The sequence below is a fragment of the Oncorhynchus clarkii genome, chromosome 19, assembly GCF_045791955.1.
Source record: "Oncorhynchus clarkii lewisi isolate Uvic-CL-2024 chromosome 19, UVic_Ocla_1.0, whole genome shotgun sequence".
Lineage (NCBI taxonomy): Eukaryota > Metazoa > Chordata > Actinopteri > Salmoniformes > Salmonidae > Oncorhynchus > Oncorhynchus clarkii.
Window position 1 is genome coordinate 44,593,613 of NC_092165.1, and position 20,911 is coordinate 44,614,523.

Genomic DNA, 20,911 nt, shown 5'->3' on the forward strand with positions numbered 1-20,911 from the left:
CATTTAAGTGAAAGCCTCACTCAGCCCATTACATGAAAACTACCATTCCCAAAATATATTCAGCAGCCAGGCTGTAAGATATTGTTCCAGTTCATATTTTGTAAGTGTAAGGGGTAATTAAAGATGTCCAGTATCTGTTTGATAAGTAAAAACAGAAGGTATCTTATCCCTTATACTGCTGTTTGAACACCTGGTGGCTAATGGCTGGCCTTAGATAACCATCTGCCGGCTGGAGACACTGGATTACAATCACACGCACTCCCTGTCTCATATACACATATACAGTGCCTTGCGAAAGTATTCACCCCCTTGGCATTTTTCCTATTTTGTGCCTTACAACCTGGAATTAAAATAGATGTTTGGGGGGTTTGTATCATTTGATTTACACAACATGTGTGTGTGTGTGAAGGTAATCCAGGGTAATCCAAACAGATACTGGACCACTTTGAAGATGCAAACAGCTTTTTATTGTGAAACAAACAAGAAATAAGACAAAAAACAGAACTTGAGCGTGCATAACTATTCACCCCCCAAAGTCAATACTTTGTAGAGCCACTTTCTTGCAGCAATTATGTCTATATAAACTTGGCATATTTAGCCACTGGGATTTTTGCCCATTCTTCAAGGCAAAACTGCTCCAGCTCCTTCAAGTTGGATGGGTTCCTGCTGGTGTACAGCAATCTTTAAATCATACCACAGATTCTAAATTGTATTGAGGTCTGGGCTTTGACTAGGCCATTCCAAGACATTTAAATTTCCCCTTAAACCACTCAAGGGTTGCTTTAGCAGTATGCTTAGGGCCATTGTCCTGCTGGAATGTCCATTACATGAAATCCAAATAAAAATCAATTTAAATTACAGGTTGTAATGCAACAAAGTAGGAAAAACACCAAGTGGGGGGAATTATTTTGCAAGGCACTGTATAAGCACACAAACACACACACACACACACACACACACATACACATACATATATATATATATATATATATATATATATATATACACAGTGGGGCAAAAAAGTATTTAGTCAGCCACCAATTGTGCAAGTTCTCCCACTTAAAAAGATGAGAGAGGCCTGTAATTTTCATCATAGGTACACTTCAACTATGACAGACAAAATGAGAAAAAAAATCCAGAAAATCACATTGTAGGATTTTTAATGAATTTATTTGCAAATTATGGTGGAAAATAAGTATTTGGTCAATAACAAAAGTTTATCTCAATACTTTGTTATATACCCTTTGTTGGCTATGACAGAGGTCAAACGTTTTCTGTAAGTTTTCACAAGGTTTTCACACACTGTTGCTGGTATTTTGGCCCATTCCTCCATGCAGATCTCCTCTAGAGCAGTGATGTTTTGGGGCTGAGTCAGACCCGGCCCCCCGGTACGAACACAGGGGTCTCACTGCGGTGACGGTCCGCGCTGGTTTTCTGACGACGAGATGGAATCGAGCGGCCTCTTATGTCTCCTCCGCGCACCACATTCGTCCAATAGGCAATAGGACCGCACTGGCAATAGGACCGCAGAAACCTGCCCACATCCTGGTTGACCCTCTCTACCTGCCCGTTACTCTCGGGGTGAAAACCTGAGGTAAGACTGATCGAAACCCCCAGACGTTCCATGAACGCCCTCCAAACTCTCGACGTGAACTGGGGACCCCGATCCGACACTGTATCCTCAGGCACCCCGTAGTGCCGGAAGACATGAGTAGACAGGGCCTCCACAGCCTGTAGGGCCGTAGGGAGACCAGACATAGGGAGGAGACGACAGGACTTAGAAAAACGATCCACAATGACCAGGATCGTGGTATTTCCCTGTGAGAGAGGAAGATCTGTTAAGAAATCCACTGACAGATGTGACCAAGGTTGTTGTGGAACCGGTAAAGGATGTAACTTACCTCTGGGCAGGTGTCTCGGAGCCTTCTACTGGGCACACACCGAGTAGGAGGAAACATAAACCCTCACGTCCTTTGTCAAAGTGGGCCACCAGTACTTCTCAGTCAGACAGCGCACCGTCCGACCGATCCCCGGATGACAGGAGGAGGGAAGACGTGTGGGCCCAAGAGATCAACTGGTCACAGACAGCAGACGGAACGTACTTACGCCCAACGGGACACTGGAGGGGAGCGGGCTCCGTATACAGTGCCTGCTCAATGTCCGTATCCAGATCCCACACGACCGGCGTTACCAGGCAGGAGACCGGGAATATGGGAGTCTGATCCATGGGCCGCTCCTCTGTGTCATACAGTCTGGACAGTGCGTCTGCCTTCTTATTCTGGGAACCTGGTCTGTAGGATAAGGTAAACACAAAATGAGTAAAAAACATATCCCACCTCGCCTGACGAGGATTCAGTCTCCTCGCTGCCCGGATGTACTCCAGGTTGCGGTGGTCAGTCCAGATGAGGAAAGAGTGTTTAGCCCCCTCAAGCCAATGTCTCCGCGCTTTCAATGCTTTAACCACAGCCAACAACTCTCGGTCCCCCACATCGTAGTTACGCTCTGCTGGACTGAGCTTCCTTGAGAAGAAAACACAGGGGCGGAGTTTCAGTGGCGTGCCCGAGAGCACAGCTCCTATCCCAGCCTCGGTTGCGTCCACCTCCACTATGAATGCCAAAGAGGGATCCGGTTGGGCCAGCACTGGCGTCGAAGTAAACAGAGCTCTTAGCTGCCCAAAGGCCCTGTCCACCTCAGCCAACCACTGCAACCTTACAGGACCCCCCTTTAGCAATGAGGTAATGCGCGCAGCAACCTGGCCAAAACCCCGGATAAATCTCCAGTAGTAATTGGCAAACCCTAAAAATCGCTGTACTTCCTTTACTGTGGTGGGAGTACACATGGCTGAAATGCGGTCACTCTCCATCTCCACCCCTGGTGTGGAAATGCGATACCCTAAGAAGGAGACGGCCTGCTGAAAGAACAGGCATTTCTCAGCCTTGACATACAGGTCATGCTCCAACAGTCGTCCAAGTTCCTTGTGCACCAAGAACACATGCTCGGCGCGTGTAGCGGAGTAAATCAGAATGTCATTTATCGCACAATCCCCCCATCGATGAGGTGGTAATTGAGTCGCCTTCTTTTTACATAAGGCGAGAGCCAAATCGACATATTCTGAGGGGATGTGCACAGTGGAGACCTGATCTGGACTTTCCACCGTAGTAGCACCAACGGAAACCCCCACACACATCCCTGAGCACTCTCACGACCTCCCCCCGTGAGAGCCCTCTGTTGCCAGGAAATAGTGGGTTATGCAGAGCCAACCAGGGAAGGCCTAGTACCACAGGAAATGCAGGTGAGTCAATAAGAAAGATACTTATTCTCTCCTCATGATTCCCCTGCATAACCATGGCCAATGAGATGGTGGCCTCCCTGATTAGCCCGGACCCTAATGGTCGACTATCTAGAGCGTATACCGGGAAGGGTCTAACTATAGGAAAAAGGGGGATCCCTAACCGAATGGCTAATGCTCTGTCGATAAAATTCCCAGCTGCGCCTGAATCGACGAGCGCCTTATGCTGAAAATATGGGGAAAACTCAGGGAAACAAAGAAGCACAAACAGTTGATCAACAGAGGACTCTGGATGAGTGTGGTGCAAACTCACCTGGGGTGATGCCAGAGTGCCCTGCCTGTTGCCTCGACTCCCAGAGGAACCAACACGGCACCGACCGGCAGTGTGTCTGTGTCTGCGGCCACAGATGGTGCACGTGATGGCTTCTCCTTCCATCTCCCTATGCGCTGCACCTCCTAACTCCATTGACACTGGAGCTGGGTTGCTGGATGATGGACCCAACAGAGCCCCCTCTGAACGTCCGCTGGTGACCAGCAGGTTATCCAACCAGGTGGACAAATCCATCAGTTGGTCAAAGGTAATGGTGGCATCCCTGCAGGCCAGTTGGACGTCCTCTCATAGGCTGCATCTATAGTAGTCAATGAGGGCTCTGTCGTTCCAGCCTGCTCTGGCAGCCAAGGTTTGGAATTCAAGGGCGAAGTCCTTGATGGAGTCTGAAAAAGACCTGAGACTGGGACGGAGATTTGTCTTCCAACAAGACAATGATCCAAAACATAAAGCAAAATATACAATGGAATGGTTCAAAAATAAACATATCCAGGTGTTAGAATGGCCAAGTCAAAGTCCAGACCTGAATCCAATCGAGAATCTGTGGAAAGAACTGAAAACTGCTGTTCACAAAAGCTCTCCATCCAACCTCACTGAGCTCGAGCTGTTTTGCAAGGAGGAATGGGAAAAAATTTCAGTCTCTCGATGTGCAAAACTGATAGAGACATACCCCAAGCGACTTACAGCTGTAATCGCAGCAAAAGGTGGCGCTACAAAGTATTAACTTAAGGGGGCTGAATAATTTTGCACGCCCAATTTTTCAGTTTTTGATTTGTTAAAAAAGTTTGAAATATACAATAAATGTCGTTCCACTTCATGATTGTGTCCCACTTGTTGTTGATTCTTCACAAAAAAATACAGTTTTATATCTTCATGTTTGAAGCCTGAAATGTGCCAAAAGGTCGCAAAGTTCAAGGGGGCCAAATACTTTCGCAAGGCACTGTATGTTTTCTTAGAAAGCTGTGAGAGCTATTATATGTTACAATATCAATACTCTAAGTCCTATCATCAAAAGATTTCAGCCAGTGTATGGCTGTGGACTGACTACATAGTCTGAATGGAATGTTGGCATATTGGCAGTTCAGTTGAACAAGTATTGGAATCATTCCTCTTAAACTGTCTGACTAGCTAGCTAACAAAGCTAGTGCAGATAAATTCAAATTCATTATTTTACACAATATCGTATCACATCGCTGGCAAACCATGTATGAACAACTCCCTGACCAAAATGTCTGACCTTTATCCCATCATAAGAAGGTTCATACCCAATCTATTTTCTAATTATATGGCATGATCTTTGTAAACTCACGGGGCTCTATCAACGGCTCCAGGGGAGTTATCAGGCCTCCACATCACTGCCTCACATAGAGGTCTGTTACTTCATCCTAGCAGCAGTATGCTGATTTAAAGTAGGATCCTAGGGCCAGGATGTTTTCCTGATAATGTAACCTGACCAGGAAATGGTCAGGTAAAGCTCCTGGTCCTATTACTCAACAAAAGCGTCCGGGTACAAGCCTAGAATTGTTCTTCCACAAGCAATAAATGTTTCTAGTTAAAAACATATCTTACACATTACATTTTAGTCATTTAGCAAGCACATTTAGAGGATATTTTTATCCCTTCATTAAGTGCTCTACCAAGAAAAACACATTAGCTGAGGAATATTCCAAATCTGCCTGAAGCTAATTATTATAGGTCTAAATATAATTCTTGTTAATTAAACTGGCCAAGATAAAAAAAAAACATGAATACATTCTGTGTGTCTGCCATCACCCCTAGTGGATGAGATTAAAATAAAACATGAATTTGTTGAGTCATAAAACTTTAACTACAGAGGGCTTAAAAACATCTAGGAGTGAGTTGTATTGAGCGCTTTGAATGTGTCGCTGTATTTCTGGATGAGCTGCTCTACTTTCTTCTGGAACTTCTTCTCCAGTTCCTTTATGTCCTCACAGGCAACTGTGGACAGCTCTGAAAGAGGACACATATGATATATTAATTTCAGAGGCTCCTTAGAGCATCCTCCTTGGTGAATTTCCTGAAAATAAAAATAGCGAAACATTAAAAAAGTTATCCTTTTTAGATTAAACTATACTAAATATGTTCACATCACCAAATAATTGATAAAACACACTGTTTCACAATGAAGGTCTACAGTAGCATCAACAGCACTGTGTAGGGTAGCACCATGGTGTAGCTGGAGGACAGCTAGTGTCCGGCCTCATCTAGGTACATTGACTTCAATACAAAATCTAGGAGGCTTGTGGTTCTCACTCCATTCCATAGGCTTACATAGTAATTAGGACGTCCTCCAACCTATCAGCTCTTGCAGTATGAACTGACATGTTGTTCACCCAATTAAAGGATCAGATAATTCATATAGTACTAAAAGCATAAGCTACAGCTAGCTAGCACTGCAGTGCATAAACCGTTGGTGAGTAGTTGACTCAAAGAGAGAAAAAGATAGTTTAACAGTTTTGAACAGAATAATTTAAAGGAGAAGAAAGAGAGACAGAGAGAGAGCTATATTTCATAGTATTTTTTACTTTCACTTACTTAGCTAGCGAATGCAGCTAGCTAGTTTAGCCTACTCAAAAACCCGGCTCAAATAGAGAGGGATGCTAAGGTAGCTAGCTGGCTATCCAACATTGGAACTCTTCTAAGTCAAGGTAAGCTTTTGGTTTTGTAACGATGCATGCTGAGAGTCAGGAAGCAAGTTGAGGAAGTGAGTGTTTTAATAAATAAACACAACATAATACAAAATAAGAAACACAAACAATGCACAGACATGACACAGCAACAGAAACAATAATGCCTGGGGAAGGAACCAAAGGGAGTAGCAGGTTAGTGGTTAGAGTGTTGGACTGGGTAACTGAAAGGTTGCAAGATCGAATCCCCGAGCTGACAAGGTAAAAATCTGTCGTTCAGCCCCTGAACAAGTCAGTTAACCCACTGTTCCTAGGCTGTCATTGAAAATAAGAATTTGTACTCACTTGACTTGCCTAGTTAAATAAAGGTACAAAACATATATATAGGGAAGGTAATCAGGGTAGTGATGGAGTCCAGGTGAGTCTGATGATGCACATGTGCGGGTAATGATGGTGAAAGGTGTGTGCCATATTGAGCAGCCTGGTGACCTAGAGGCCGGAGAGGGAGCACACGTGACAGTACCCCCCTCTGTGTTCGGCTCCAGCCGCAGGACACCAATCAAAGGGACAATCCCAGGGATGAGGAGAGGCCCAGTCACCCCAACCTGTTGCCGGCTGGGGCGTGAGAACCTGACAGGCACTGGAGCCTGGAGATCTGGCTGAGGCATGAGAGCCTGACGAACCAGCGGAGGCAGGGCATGAGAGCCTGTAGTGGCTCCTGGACCCGATGTCATTCCCACCAAAAAAACTAAAAACACTCCCTGATGCTTCCCTTAGGTGAGGTGTTATTCTGTAATGATGAGCACTGAGAGTTGGGGAGCAAGTTCAGGGAGTGAGTGTATAAATAAACACTACAAAATAAGAAGCACAGACATGACATAGAAATAATAACACCTGGGGAAGGAACCAAAAGGAGTGACATAAAAAGGGAAGGTAATCAGGGAAGTGATGGAGTCCAGGTGAGTCTGATGACGTGCAGGTGTGCGTAATGATGGTGACAGGTGTGTTCCATAACGAGCAGCCTAGAGGCTGGAGAGGGAGCACACGTGACAGGTTTTATTAATTTATTGCCACTGGGACCCACCGGTGTAACTGCTAAACTACTTGCTGACTGTACTCTGTACTGCATGATTGTAGTGGATTTTCTAACGTTTTAGTTTTAGTTGCTATGTTGATTATGGCGTTAGCTAACATGGTGACAATGATGTAGGCTGTATGTAGCGGTTAGGATTTGAAGGTTAGGCTTGGAAAGTTTTTTTTGCTTGGTCACAGACAGCTGATGTGTTGTGAACTGAAGTCCACAAGCGAAGGGAACAGATAAGAGGAATTATACAATCAAAGGGATTATGCTGTTTGTATGTGGTTGGTATGAAAGTGAACTGTGCTTGTGTGTGAGCAGGGGTGTATTCATTCTGCCGATTCTGTTGAAAAACATTTATTAACTGGAAGCAAGCTGAACGAAAAGAGAATAAACATACCTGAACTCTTGTTTGCAACTGTTGGACTAATGATTACACCCTAGATCAGCTAGATGCAGGCAAGAGTGTGCAAGGCATTATTGAACGTGTCAAGGTCAATCAACTTGATTGCTCTAATTTCTATCAACCTATACACCTATGTTGTAAACTTTCATTTATAGGCTAGGTTGTAGCAACCTCATGATGGGTATAGGGATAATTAGAGTATCATGTAGTTGTCTAAACTTATCGATGTTACATTGAGCTGGGTGAATGGAATATGAATGACAGTCATCCAATATGCTGTAATATAAATAAGGGAAAGGGGATACCTAGTCAGTTGGACAACTGAATGTACCTTCTGCATTTAACCCAACCCCTCTGAATCAGCAATGCTCATGGAAAAAACCATCCTCCCTCATCTTAAATGCACCAACCGCCACTGATGTGTTTCCTTTTTACAACACAGAAGAGTCACTGGTGTTACCTTCATTGGCATCTACAGGAGTGGAGTCCTCAGGTGCAGGGTCAGATGAGCTGGGCTCAGATGGACGGTCAGGAGCCACAGCAGGGTCAGCAACAGGAGTGGATTCCAGTGGAGGCTGCTGAGGGGAGAACGGCTCATAATAATGGCTGGAACGGAAATATTGGAATGGCATCAAACACCATTCAACTGATTCCGCTCCAGTCATTACCACAAGCCCGTTCTCCCCAATTAAGGTGCCACCAACCTCCTGTGGTGGATTCAACATCTGGATCAGGGGTAGGGACGACCTTGGGGCCAGGAGTCAACTCTGTGGCTGGATCAGCCTCTGGGTCAACCTTAGGGAGGCCTTCAGGCTCTGGAAACTTCTTAACACTCTGGTTGGGGTTAACAACAGATGGCTGAATGATTGGGGCAGGTTCATCCTCCACACTGACAGTGTTTGGGGGTGACATTTAATCCATGTTGGGTTCAGGCTCTGAAGGGGCCTCTTCAGGAGTAGGTGGAGTATCCTGGGTACTAGTAGAAGTATCAGCTTACTTCACTGGAGAGGAAGCTTTAGTATCTTTAGTATAGTGAATTGAAATATTGGCCCTATCCAACAGGAAACAGCCTTCTTACCTGTTTCTGCAAATGCAGTCTCCTCCCCCACAGTCTGTGTTATGTTGACAAGGGGCGCCTCATAGGGGGAGACGTAGTCTGCTGATGAATGTGGGGACAGAGCACAAGTCCATCAAATCCCTAACAAAGACACCATAAAACCAATCAAGCCCTGTTCACATCTTACTATGGAAATGTTTTGTTGTGAAAGGAGAACCTTAGGAGTGAAACATTTTCAGTGTTTCAATGAGCTCTGTCTGGGAATTGATTTACCTCTGTTGTCTTTGTTGCCTTCTCAGAATTCTTTGTTGGGTTGAATAAGGCATCTTTGAAATCTGAGGCAGAACAAGACAGTACAGAAGAAATCAGTCCCCTAGTGAAAATTTTATTTCAAATCAATGACTGTTAAAACACCATCTATAGGTGTTCTACCTATCCTACCTACACAATCATCCAATGTGAAAATTGAAATGTGAATAAAAATTATTCTGTACCTTTTCTAAAAATAGAAGCTGAAAGTAAGTGTACTGTACCTGCAAAAGCAGCAGGGATGTAGTCCTTGACCTTGATGTACACAAAGAGAGCTGTCAGAGTGAGCGGCATGTTGCTCTCGCTGCGCAGACAGATGTGCTGGAAGCCTGCAGGGCTCAAACCCCCATGAATCAATCAGACACAGTCAGAAGCCTTCTGACTCAAGGTCTACTTCAATCAGCCTCATTGTCGGGAAGACTGGGCAGAAGTGCAGTTTAAGCCCATGTAGAAATACTGTAGGTAACGCTACATGAAGTTGCTCTTATATCTGTGTAGCAAAGCTGTAATCACTCAACACTAACAACACCATGTTAATACTGTGGTTTTACTAGATTAATAGCAGTGTTACTTCACAGGTATAAGAGAAAGGTAATGCAACATGTTATCATACAGACCTGACTGAAAGGCCTCAGTGGGAATGATCCTGTGGACCTGACTGAAAGGCCTCCGTGGGAATGATCCTGTGGATCTGACTGAAAGGCCTCAGTGGGAATGATCCTGTGGACCTGACTGAAAGGCCTCAGTGGGAATGATCCTGTGGACCTGACTGAAAGGCCTCAGTGGGAATGATCCTGTGGCCCAGAAACTTCCCGCCCTCCTCGTGAACCACGATCCTGAGGGAGGCCATGTCAGGTAGCAGGATCTGTCCACACAACAAGCTTGACCCTTCTGACATGCATTCAACCGATATATATGATACACAGGAGGTTGGTGGTGCCTTAATTGGGGAAGACGGGCTTGTGGTAATGCCTGGAGCGGAATAAAACACATGGTTAGCATTTTTTTGTATGCCATTCCATTTGCTCCGTTCCAGCCATTATTATGAGCCGTTCTCCTCTCAGCAGCCTGCACTGATGATTTGGTTAAAAAAATGTAACCTTTATTTAACTAGGCAAGTCAGTTAAATGACTGTAACGCCTTTAGAAACACATGTAGGCCTATGGTAAGGGTCTTTCTATTAACTAGGTTAACATTGAGGATTTCCTACACTGGACATCTTGTTACAACTGATAATTGACAATAATCTCCCCATTTTTTTCATGTCATTACCTTAATATATAAGGGAGGATCATAGCTAGATTCAATCAAATGTACAAGTTGATTTACAACCTATGTTTAACCCTTTATCATGGTTGCTGTATTGATTGATTTGTCCACAACCGTGTGGCATAAAACATATATTTTCTGTCCTTGCAAGTTGTTAAGTATGAATCAGTTAAATTTGTCATTGAACTTGAACCCTGTAAGAATCCTGGATCTAGCTGTCGGATAGTTTTATGTATAGAGATCTCAGAAATGCAGTGTAACTAGGTAACATTTTGTGTCTTTTTATGTAATGGGGTGAAAACAGTTTTCGTGGGCACAAAAATCTAAAATAATGTATGCATTGCAAAATCAAATTCTTAAAGACCTTGATACTTAAAACCTATATCGACTACTTGAACTTGGAGCTCAGAAATGTAAGCGGCCTACTGGAATAGGCCTACCTTGAAAATATGAAAATTTCCTCAATTTGGTGCTTGAAATGTTCTTGTAATCATTGTACTCAATTTATAAGTTCTCATGCTCCCATATAATTATCTGTGATTTCATTTTTGATCCATTTTTGTGAGAGATGTGGGAATTTATGTTTGTTTCCCATCGCTTCAATTGAAGGGTATTGTGCTACTCTGTTGCGGTAAAACCACATTCGGTTATTATGAGGACGACAACATCTAATGTTGGCTTCAACTTGGCTTTCCATAAAAAATCATTCCTCTAAAAAAAAAAACCTGGTTTTTGGTCACTTTCTCATCATAAAAACTGCGATGGTGAGATTCAAATGGTGAGATGAATTCATCGCTATTCATGGGTTTATTATGTGTCTCTGTGTCGGCCACATAGGCTACAAAACAATCAGCATGCATCCAATCTATTTAGTCAGGCAATGTCCATGTTATTCTCACATATTTTAGAATGTAATAATAATTTGAATATCAATGCATTGGCATTGGCCTACTTTTTTTACACTTTTTGCTTGCTTTTTGGGGGGGAGGGTTCTATATTAGGCCCTATATGTACAATTATATAAATGATACAAGTGTATAAGATATAATTGAGTGTATAATAAAGTGTATAAGATTACAATTAAGTGCTTGAAAAAGTCCCTGAAAAACCTTGAATTGACTTGCCAAATGTCTGTATAAAGCCTGCTTAAATTATGTATAGTCCTAGGCCTATGATGTTGTATAGGTAGAGTTATGGGCCAATTTTAATATATTCACTTTTATTCCTCTAAGTACACATGTGGAACTGCATAAAAATATTTTTGTTGTCGTTTCAAACCATTTAGAAATTTGATCCCAATGTCACACATTTCCACATTATTTATAGAAAGACCCAAGAAGAAATAGAGCTGCAGACACAGCAGACCTGTATACATATTGACTGTCCACTTACAGTAGACTATCACAAAACAGACAGACATATTCAACCAAGATGAACACACACACAGAAAGAGAGAGATGAGAGCGAGAGAAAGCCTGAGGGTATGCTACTCTGAAAAACAAGTGGGAGGAAAATAGCCCCCAGTTACAAACAGCCAGCTGCATCAGCTCTTCCAAAGTGGAACCGTGGATAATAATCCAGAGTGGTTTGATAATGACTAAACAGTCCAATAACTACATTAGATATTTTATGAGATATTTTAAATGCCTGGCACAAAAGCCTGAAGCAAGAATACTGAATAGTGCCGATGTCTGCTGCTCTCTCTGAGATTGGAGTTAACATAATAATAATAATTACATGCCTTGATGGTCAGTGTGTTGTCAACGATGGTGTCGATCCTGTCACAGTAGGGGTCAAACTTCTTGTTACTAACGCAGAAGAGGTCATGATTGAGGAGGTAGTCTGTCCTTCTGTTGAATTCAAATAAAGACATGGTGTGCTGCATTAGGAAATCTGGAGAAAAAACGACATATTTTCAGAACATTTCAAAATCACATTCATGTTTCTTCACTACTGCATACAGCACAACATTTTCATGTGAGATGGATCTGCATTTTTGTGGCATGTGCAGTAGAGCAGTGTGCAACGTGCAACTCAAAACAGGTCAACACTGACCTGCAGTGGTGAATATAAGAAACACTTAACATCAATAAAGAAACTCTACAAATGTGCCTTACAATGACTAATAATAATAATGGGAACTATCATAAGTTATTACACCAGTTTATCAGCCATAAAACAATCCTAATCCCAGATAGATGTTATACAGTAGCTTTACCCATAGTTTGATAGTTGAGCGCCACCATCTGGCAGCCAGCATTCCAGAAGGGCTGTGGGCTGTAGTTGGACTAGTCTGGTTCCTTTAGGGTAGATTATTCTCATCTGCCTGTTATACCCGGATTGACATGTTAAGGGAGTTTGCATTCACAATGTGTGGCAGAAAATAATTATGATTTCTTAGTATTTGAGGGTAATTCAATCAGGGCTAAAGTAGCAGTTGAGAAAAGGATACCCAACAAACTCCACTGCAGTCTTGAATATCATATTCTCCCCTTTGGTCTCCACAAAAGATGAGATGAGGTAGCTCTTGTTTTTCTCTGTCCACAGGATAATGAGAGGGTGTAATGAGGTCTGTGTGTAGCTGGTGAAGAGGAGTCAGGCGCAGGACAGCAGATATGAGTCAATAAACTTACTTTATTCAACATATACAAATGCAATACAAAAAAGAGAGCCCACATTAATGGACCATACTACATACAAACAATTACTCACAAACAGACATGGGGGAACAGAGGGTTAAATAATGAACAAGTAATTGGGGAATTGAAACCAGGTGTGTAAGACAAAGACAAAACTAATGGAAAATTAAAAGTGGATCGGCGATGGCTAGAAGGTCGGTGACGTCGACCGCCGAACGCTGCCCAAACAAGGAGAGGGACCGACTTCGGCGGAAGTCGTGACAGAGGGATCATGCAGAATATTATTTTCCGTCAGCAACAACAACTAGATTAACAGGTTCTATATATAACATGTACTTTGTGTAAAGTTTGTTTTTAATCATATGAGGTTATTATTTTGACAAAAACTGCATCTCTCATTCCTATTTCTGTAGAGGCAAAAGTTACCCTCATCTAACTCCTGCCCCAACTTAACATCAGCAAATCACCCTGGCGCCCTTCGAGCGCCAGGGGGAAGAGCGGGAGCAGGCGTGACAGATTCAATGCAAACAAGACACAGTGGCACTGGAGAAATATGATAAGATGAACACATAGGCCTATCTCTCTGTTCATTCTTAGCCTGACATTTCAGTGATTTGTGTGGTATTAAAAAATATTCTGCTAATATGTGTCAAATAACGTGGATTTGCATAATATGTTTATGGCCCGCTATCAAAATTCCTGTGTTGCCATGTAATGCTTACAGAATGAAGAAAAGTTTTTAGTACTGTATATCCAGGCTCTGGTCTGTCCACGAAGTGAAGGTAAACGGTAGACATGTTCTCTGTATCCACTTTATCTTTTCATTATTATTTGGGGTATAAGGGAGGATCACCTGTTTTTTACAAATATATTTTGCTGAAGAGAGGGCCATCCATTTTCAATTCAAAGAGGTCCGATTTTCTCCATGTAATCCTTATTATAAATAACGTCCACTCCCTGAATGAGCTGGAGGCAGGCCAAACATCATCAAGCCTGGAAGAAATCAGTGTGTGACAGTAAACTATGCTGAGGCATTTGGTTTGGTCTGTGTACCAGTTATAGCGGAGCTCTGGGTGCCCTTAAATGGCAGTGTTGAGTGAAGGGGCCATGAGATGTGTGGTGTGGTGTGGTGTGGAGTGGAGTGGAGTGGAGTGGAGAGGCTGCTGTGCTGCACACATGCTCCAGTGCCCAGGCCCAATATGACACTGTATTGTGTCTCAATGGACACCTGCTGGCAGAGCCACAAAGAAAGCTGTCACTGCGAGATGTAAAGCAGGGGCCACTTCCTGGTACACTGTTTCTGTAGGCACTGGGGTCTGGACTACGGTTGTAACACTCTCTATCATTAGTAACACTCTTAACTCTGTTGTCTGTCTGAGTCTTAATGAATGAGGTATGTGTTTCTGGGGACTACAAGATGGGTCGACAATTGGTCAATGGTCTACATTAGTTAGATGCTTTGTTTTTGTTGGCACACACCATATCGGATCAATAGGACTATTCTCTAGCATTAAGGTCCAATATAGCATTAGGGTAAGTGTTAGGACTGGGGCTAGAATCCCCCAACATAGGTGGCATATTCCATTGAAAATGGGTGAATAATTTGTTTACTACAGCACTACTGCACTGCCTGGCACTGAGAGATGAGGACTGACTGACACCTGACTTTGAACAGGATCTCGGTTGTCATGGTGAATCCGTGGATGATGATGGGTTCTTCATCCTGTGGTTTTCCCTTCCAGCAGTCCAGCTCCAGGCAACGGCAGCCGGCCAGCAGACACTGGCGGCGCCGACACGCCGGAAAACTGACCCACTGTGGAGGGATCACAGGGAAATATGTTCCATTACACTCTAGAGACACTCAAAGGCATAAGCAACAGTCTGTACGATTTCCAGTCATTTTAATTAATGAAATAACCCAAAAAGGATTGTATAAATTATCATTCATCCATAGACTTTCTATTGCTTCTATTACTAGCTCTGTGCTCACATTTACAGACAAGAAAATGCCTTTCCCTTTTTATAGCTCTGAGTTGACTTTCATAAACCTTGTTTACCATAGCCGTGTTCAAATGTGTGATATCAGGTCTAAAGGCAGTTCTCGTCTGACCTGTCTGGTATGTGTTGGACTTGATTAGGCAATGTGGCAGCAGTTGGCTCATGTCCTGACACTTGGCCAGTTTGTCCAGTATTACCACAGATGTCAGATAGAACAGCTGACCTGTAGAATAAGACACATGCACATTATAGCAGTGTTACACATCTCTCTTCTATAAAACACTGGATTGAAAATACAGTAATGATTGGGAATAAAGTGCAGTCAATGATGATTGGTTAGTTCTCCTGTCCTGTCTGTAGTAATCAGACTGCATCTATGTGTATCTCTCCTCTGTTGGCGTTGGAGGAGAAGGGCTCATACTTTTCGATGAGGGCCTTCACCTGGTCAGGTCCGATACGGGAGAAGAGCTCTTCAGTGAGGCGGGGGTAACGCTGCTTCTTGTTGACCAAGCCAAACCCTAAGCCAGGGAACCACTGCATGAGCAGGACCCTCCAACCGAGCAACTGTTGATGGGAACATAATGACAATTACACCTGGCATCGCCTCATGCCTGTATTCTCCAATTAGTAAGAATCACACTGCTCGGTCAATTTCAAATTTCACTTACTAGGATGTAAATATCTCATATATCTCAGGCCAGGGACAAAGACTCATCAGGAAGAGCTTGAAAGCAGCTTCATGGAAGATGTCCAGTTCATAGTGTCACCCTGAGAGAACACACAATTTACCTCTCACATTATTACATTCCACTGGAAATCATTCATGACACACATTCAGAAAGGACTATAAGTACTTGAATTGTGGGGAGGTGTGCTGAAGCCAGGGCACTCTCCACCCTCTTCTTATCGGCTAGAAACATCTTGTAAACACTGAAGATGAAAATAAAGACAACACATGAATCTGGTTTAAATTGATTGAATATGTTGAACTGTTGTGGGAGCTGTTCAACAAATTCAACAAAATTGTCTGTGGCTCACTTTTTGACAGGGATCTTAACATCCATATTGGTCTGAAGGGAGATACGGACATACCTAGGATGGAGAGGTTCATCATTTTTTTACATTTATTTTTTACATTCAACATAAAGAGAGACCGGTCCTTGTCCACTAACATTTTCTCCATGAAGACATGTCTGAATGTGTTGGTCCTCGATGGGTTGTAAGCAATGGACAGGATATCAGCAGCCCAGTTCTATAACATCAGACCACAACCGCATGAAATTGCTGTCTGGATTTACTACTTGTCACGATAATAACTGTTTCGTTTTTGACCACTAGAGGGCGTAGAAATGATCAGTCACAGTGCCTCAGGAAGAGAACCAATTGTTATTTTCATTAGAGTTCATTAAAACTGGATATTGTAGTCGTAAACTCATAAAGAGTGCAAGGACAGAGGATGCTTTGTGGAGGAAATGAAGGCTCATATTAGTGGTTGACCTGAGGCAAGGTTAGTGCTGCAGAGCCAGTTTGGAATCTGGCAACTAATATAAACAAATGTTGGCGGTTAGGTGATGCTGTTAAGCAAATGTACTCTAGACATTTACATACCTATTGATGCATGTTTATGACACTTAATGATTTTAAGTTATGCTACATACAGTATGTGTAGAATGAGCTCTGGTTATTTCATGTTGCTGTGGGGAAAGATGTCATGACGTAAGGATTGTGATGTGTATTACCTGTATCACATTCTCCTTGTAAGCAAAGAAGCTGTGGTAAGTCAAATTTCACCATGTCAGGGCCTGTGACAACAGTCAGGGTTTTTACTAGATGGTCGCTGTTTGGAAAATGCAGGTTGAACACATTCCTGACTTTAGGGTGCCGTTGATGAGGACGGACAGACATGAATAAAACAAAGATGAGGGACCAAAAGTAATTCCTATGTTCCTATGTTATCACATTGATGATTATTGTGTAGGCAAAGCATTTCATTTGTGTTTTTATGATCTCTTTCTTTCACACAGTAAAAAAAGTACATCATTTGACACTTTCTCTTGTATTCCCTGTCATCCTCTACTATCCTCTAGGTCTCCATGTATATTTGGAAAGGGGGAAATGAAGCCTGCTACATCCTGGTGTCTGTCTTCCATACACAGGACGCCTGGGAGCTCAAGCCTGACGAGACAGGCAAATCACTGCAAGAAAACTCCAGACAAGAGCAGAGAAAGATAAGAGCAGCAGCTCAGCAGAGGAACTGGGGATCTACTATATATTCAACAGATCAAGTGTTTGTTTTGATACAGTATCCGTGGCTTACAAAGGAGCAACTGATCCCCTTGAAAGCAGAACAGAGGATAGAGTGTCATCCGATGGCACACCAGTTATAGGGATGATGTTGTTTATTCCCCAGGGAATAGCTGTGACCTCCCTCAGTAGTAGGGAGTAAATGGCTGCACACTGAAACTCTCTATGGAGACAGCTCAGGGTGGGGGCAAGCAGTGGGAGAGGTTCAAACTGTCAAACTCAATCATCTCACTACAGCTTGATCTGCTGCACAGAAATCACAAATCTGGGCTCTCTCGCTTTAGCTGCAATCACATCACTAACACTGTGTGGCCAGTATGTGTGCATTTGCATTGTGTTTATTGCTGCTTTTGCAATACAAATTCCCTCTCAGTTACACAATACACACTTTAGAGGCTTTGACAGGAAAGCAGATAAAGACTGGCTTTATTGAGTGGATCACACAGCAGTGGAAGCTGTGCACATCTTAGACAATGGTACTCACTTTAGAAAGTTTTGCATATTTTCCTGATATGTTCTCAACATCCAGGAGCTCTGTCTACTAGAAATGGGGAATTATAAATCCACAAGCCAATGACTATGATAGAACAATTATTATTTTATGATTGCATGAACAGATAGGCATCTGCAGCACCCATAGTAAATTGAATTATGCGTTCTACTACTTGCCTGAATCCTCTGTACGGAACAAGTGGATAACAGACTGATGTACTGCAGAACAGAAGGTGCTGTGAGAGGAGCAAGACGGAGAGAGGTAGAAAGCAAGAGAGCAAAAGAGAGAGCACTACAGTAGAAGGAGAGAGAGAGAAGGAAGCAGCTGTCAGCCCAGTGAACGTTGTGCAGTGCAACAACAGGCTGGTAAAACCCACATCAGCTGTGATCAATACAATTCACGAGGCTGCTGGGACTGTAAACGCGTAATGCAGAGTTTTGAACCATCTCACAACTAGATCCAATTCACATCTGTTAACATATATTGTGGTAACAGTGGTTGCGGCGCTGAGTCATCCCAAATCCTGACGGACCCCATTCCAGAGCTGTGGAGTCTGAAGCAGCCAGCACAGCTGCCAGGACACGTTTCTATTGGTCTGGATTCAATACATAAGGATCTAAACTGTTGAACTAAACAACCAGGCAGATAATATAATGTGACAATATTTACTCACTGTAAATCAATTATTTCCAAGTAATTTCTGGTTGTACTAGCCCTTAGGGTCCATCTTCATGGTGACAGGTGTCACGAATTCCACCAAAGTCGGTTCCTCTCCTTGTTCGGGCGGCGCTTTGCGCTCGGCGTCACCGGTCTTCTAGCCATCGTCAATCCACTTTTCATTTTCCATTTGTTTTGTCTTGTTTTTCTCCACTGCATACCTCACATAACAATCAGTACCCAAATGTAGACTGCCATACTGTACAATATTGAGAGACAATAGCCAGGATGCTTGTTCAATCTGTGATTGCTGATCTACCGGTATATTGATTTTAATTTGCATTCAGTATTGTGGAGATGAGAAATGAAATGTACTGCATCATGTTAGATGTCCAGATGTGGCAGGGAGGGCACTGATTAATGTTGATTCATGGCCTCTGCTCCTGACTCCTCCCTCCCTGTCATTTGGGTAATATTAATTTTAACAGCAAGTAATACCTTAGGCAAATTGTAAAGGGATCGGAGGACCCAAGTTACATAAGGATAAAAGTGTTTGGGGTAATAATAATGTATCTTACTTCCATTAGATTAGATCAGGGATGGGCAAATGTCATGTAGAATTACATGAAATTTGTTATGAAATTGCTAAATCTTCTCCATGCCCATGGCAAATATATATATATATATCTGATGTCAAGAGGGGGAGTCACTAAAATGTTTTACTGTGGCCCCTCATGATGAATTCAGATGTGTTTGTGGCCCCCAGCCCCACACCCCATCAAAGTTGCCCATCTACCAATTATATCAAAAAGAACATGATTCACACTTTTCAAGGGGAAACTTGATAGGCCAGTGGAAATGATTTCCAATGCAGCAATAAAAGCATACAGTATGGTAGACCTACAACATACAATATCAAGCATTTACACTGTAGAGATCCTAAGTCAAAAGTAAAAAACAAAACTCCCCGTTACCATATAGCAGGCACCATATAGCAGGCAAATAAGTCAGTCAAGCCCCCCCCCCCCCCCCCCCCCCCCCCCTCCAGTCACCTGAGATGGTGTGTTGTGTGATGTCACCTGACCATGCGCTGGGCACCGCTGGACTAGAGACACTTGAGCTAGCCTGGCTGCGTCATCTATATAGATTCCATCCCACACGAACACGCGCACGAAAACAAACACATATGAGACAAATACCCCCAGATGATCCTGCTGAGCTGCCAGGCTTTGTTTAAACGTCTGACCTTTCAAGCTGTTGAATCAATCCGTAAAACCAATTATGTTTTATTAAAAGGTTTGTATATGACCCACATATACTATATTACATGTTTTTCATTTGGACCCAATGTCCTCTGCTCTGCCAATTTATCAAATCAAATCAAATCAAATTTTAGTTGTCACATACACATGGTTAGCAGATGTTAATGCGAGTGTAGCGAAATGCTTGTGCTTCTAGTTCCGACAATTTAGGATCCGTTGTTGCCATGTGCACCAGTAGGCCTATCGCGTAAATATAGGTTATCGGCCACTGTCCAAGGTGCTGAAATCACAAGGGGCTGAAATCATGCGCGCCACGGCACCAAGCGTTGGCACTGCCATTGGTGACGTTTAATTTGAGCCTTCAGTACCTGCCCTTCAAGCTTTCCATCCCTCATTCTCATAAATACAGTCTAGACTCTACACCGCAACACACACTGCTTCATTCCTAGTACCAGTTCCACGTTTATGTCATGACGCAATCATAGGCTACTTGGTCTGGACAATTTACACCATCCGCATACATGCATTTAATTTTTAACTCTAGTGTTGGGGTGCGTTTGGTGCGGTTTCATTAGTTAATGCAGCCCGCTGCATATAGCTGCTGGCTCTTTAAGAACCTTCACCCGCCCCCTCTCCTATATTTTTAGCTGAGACAACCACTTCATTTGTTGTAGGCTACGGTAAAGACAGCTGTGTACCGTATGATTTCACTTAATCGATTTTTTAAATGACATCGAATCCTTTACTGCGGATTCGCTGTATAGATGATTCCTTGGGAAATGCCGTCGGAATAAACATTGGTCGTACGGGACCGGGATTCTGCTGGTGGATGCTGAAATTCTCAAGAGACCCTGAGCTGCCTGCCTCATCCATGATGTACATTATGAAACACAATGTTAAACTTGGTTTCTGAGACAAACCGCAGTGCCTTCTAAGATGAAATGAATTAACCAAAAATATATTTAGCAGTAAACTGTTCAATAACGCATATGGTCCACAGTAAGCCTGACGTCTTCTCTCGACCGGATAGGTTCCCGTGTTCTCTTGGATTGTGGATAACAAGAAATCTTCAAGACGGACGGGGTAGTGGAGCATCGAGGGAAACATCGGGGCAATATGAGAGAGCGGGACTTTATGCCCAACATGGAGAGGGGCAAACCTGCCACTTATACAG

General features: G+C 43.1%; 1 pseudogene; it reads right to left on the reverse strand.

Annotated features, from left to right (window-relative positions):
- Positions 1-5,466: 5,466 nt before the first annotated feature.
- LOC139374499 (1-phosphatidylinositol 4,5-bisphosphate phosphodiesterase beta-2-like) lies at positions 5,467-20,619 on the reverse strand (annotated as a pseudogene).
- Between the last annotated feature and the right edge of the window lie 292 nt (positions 20,620-20,911).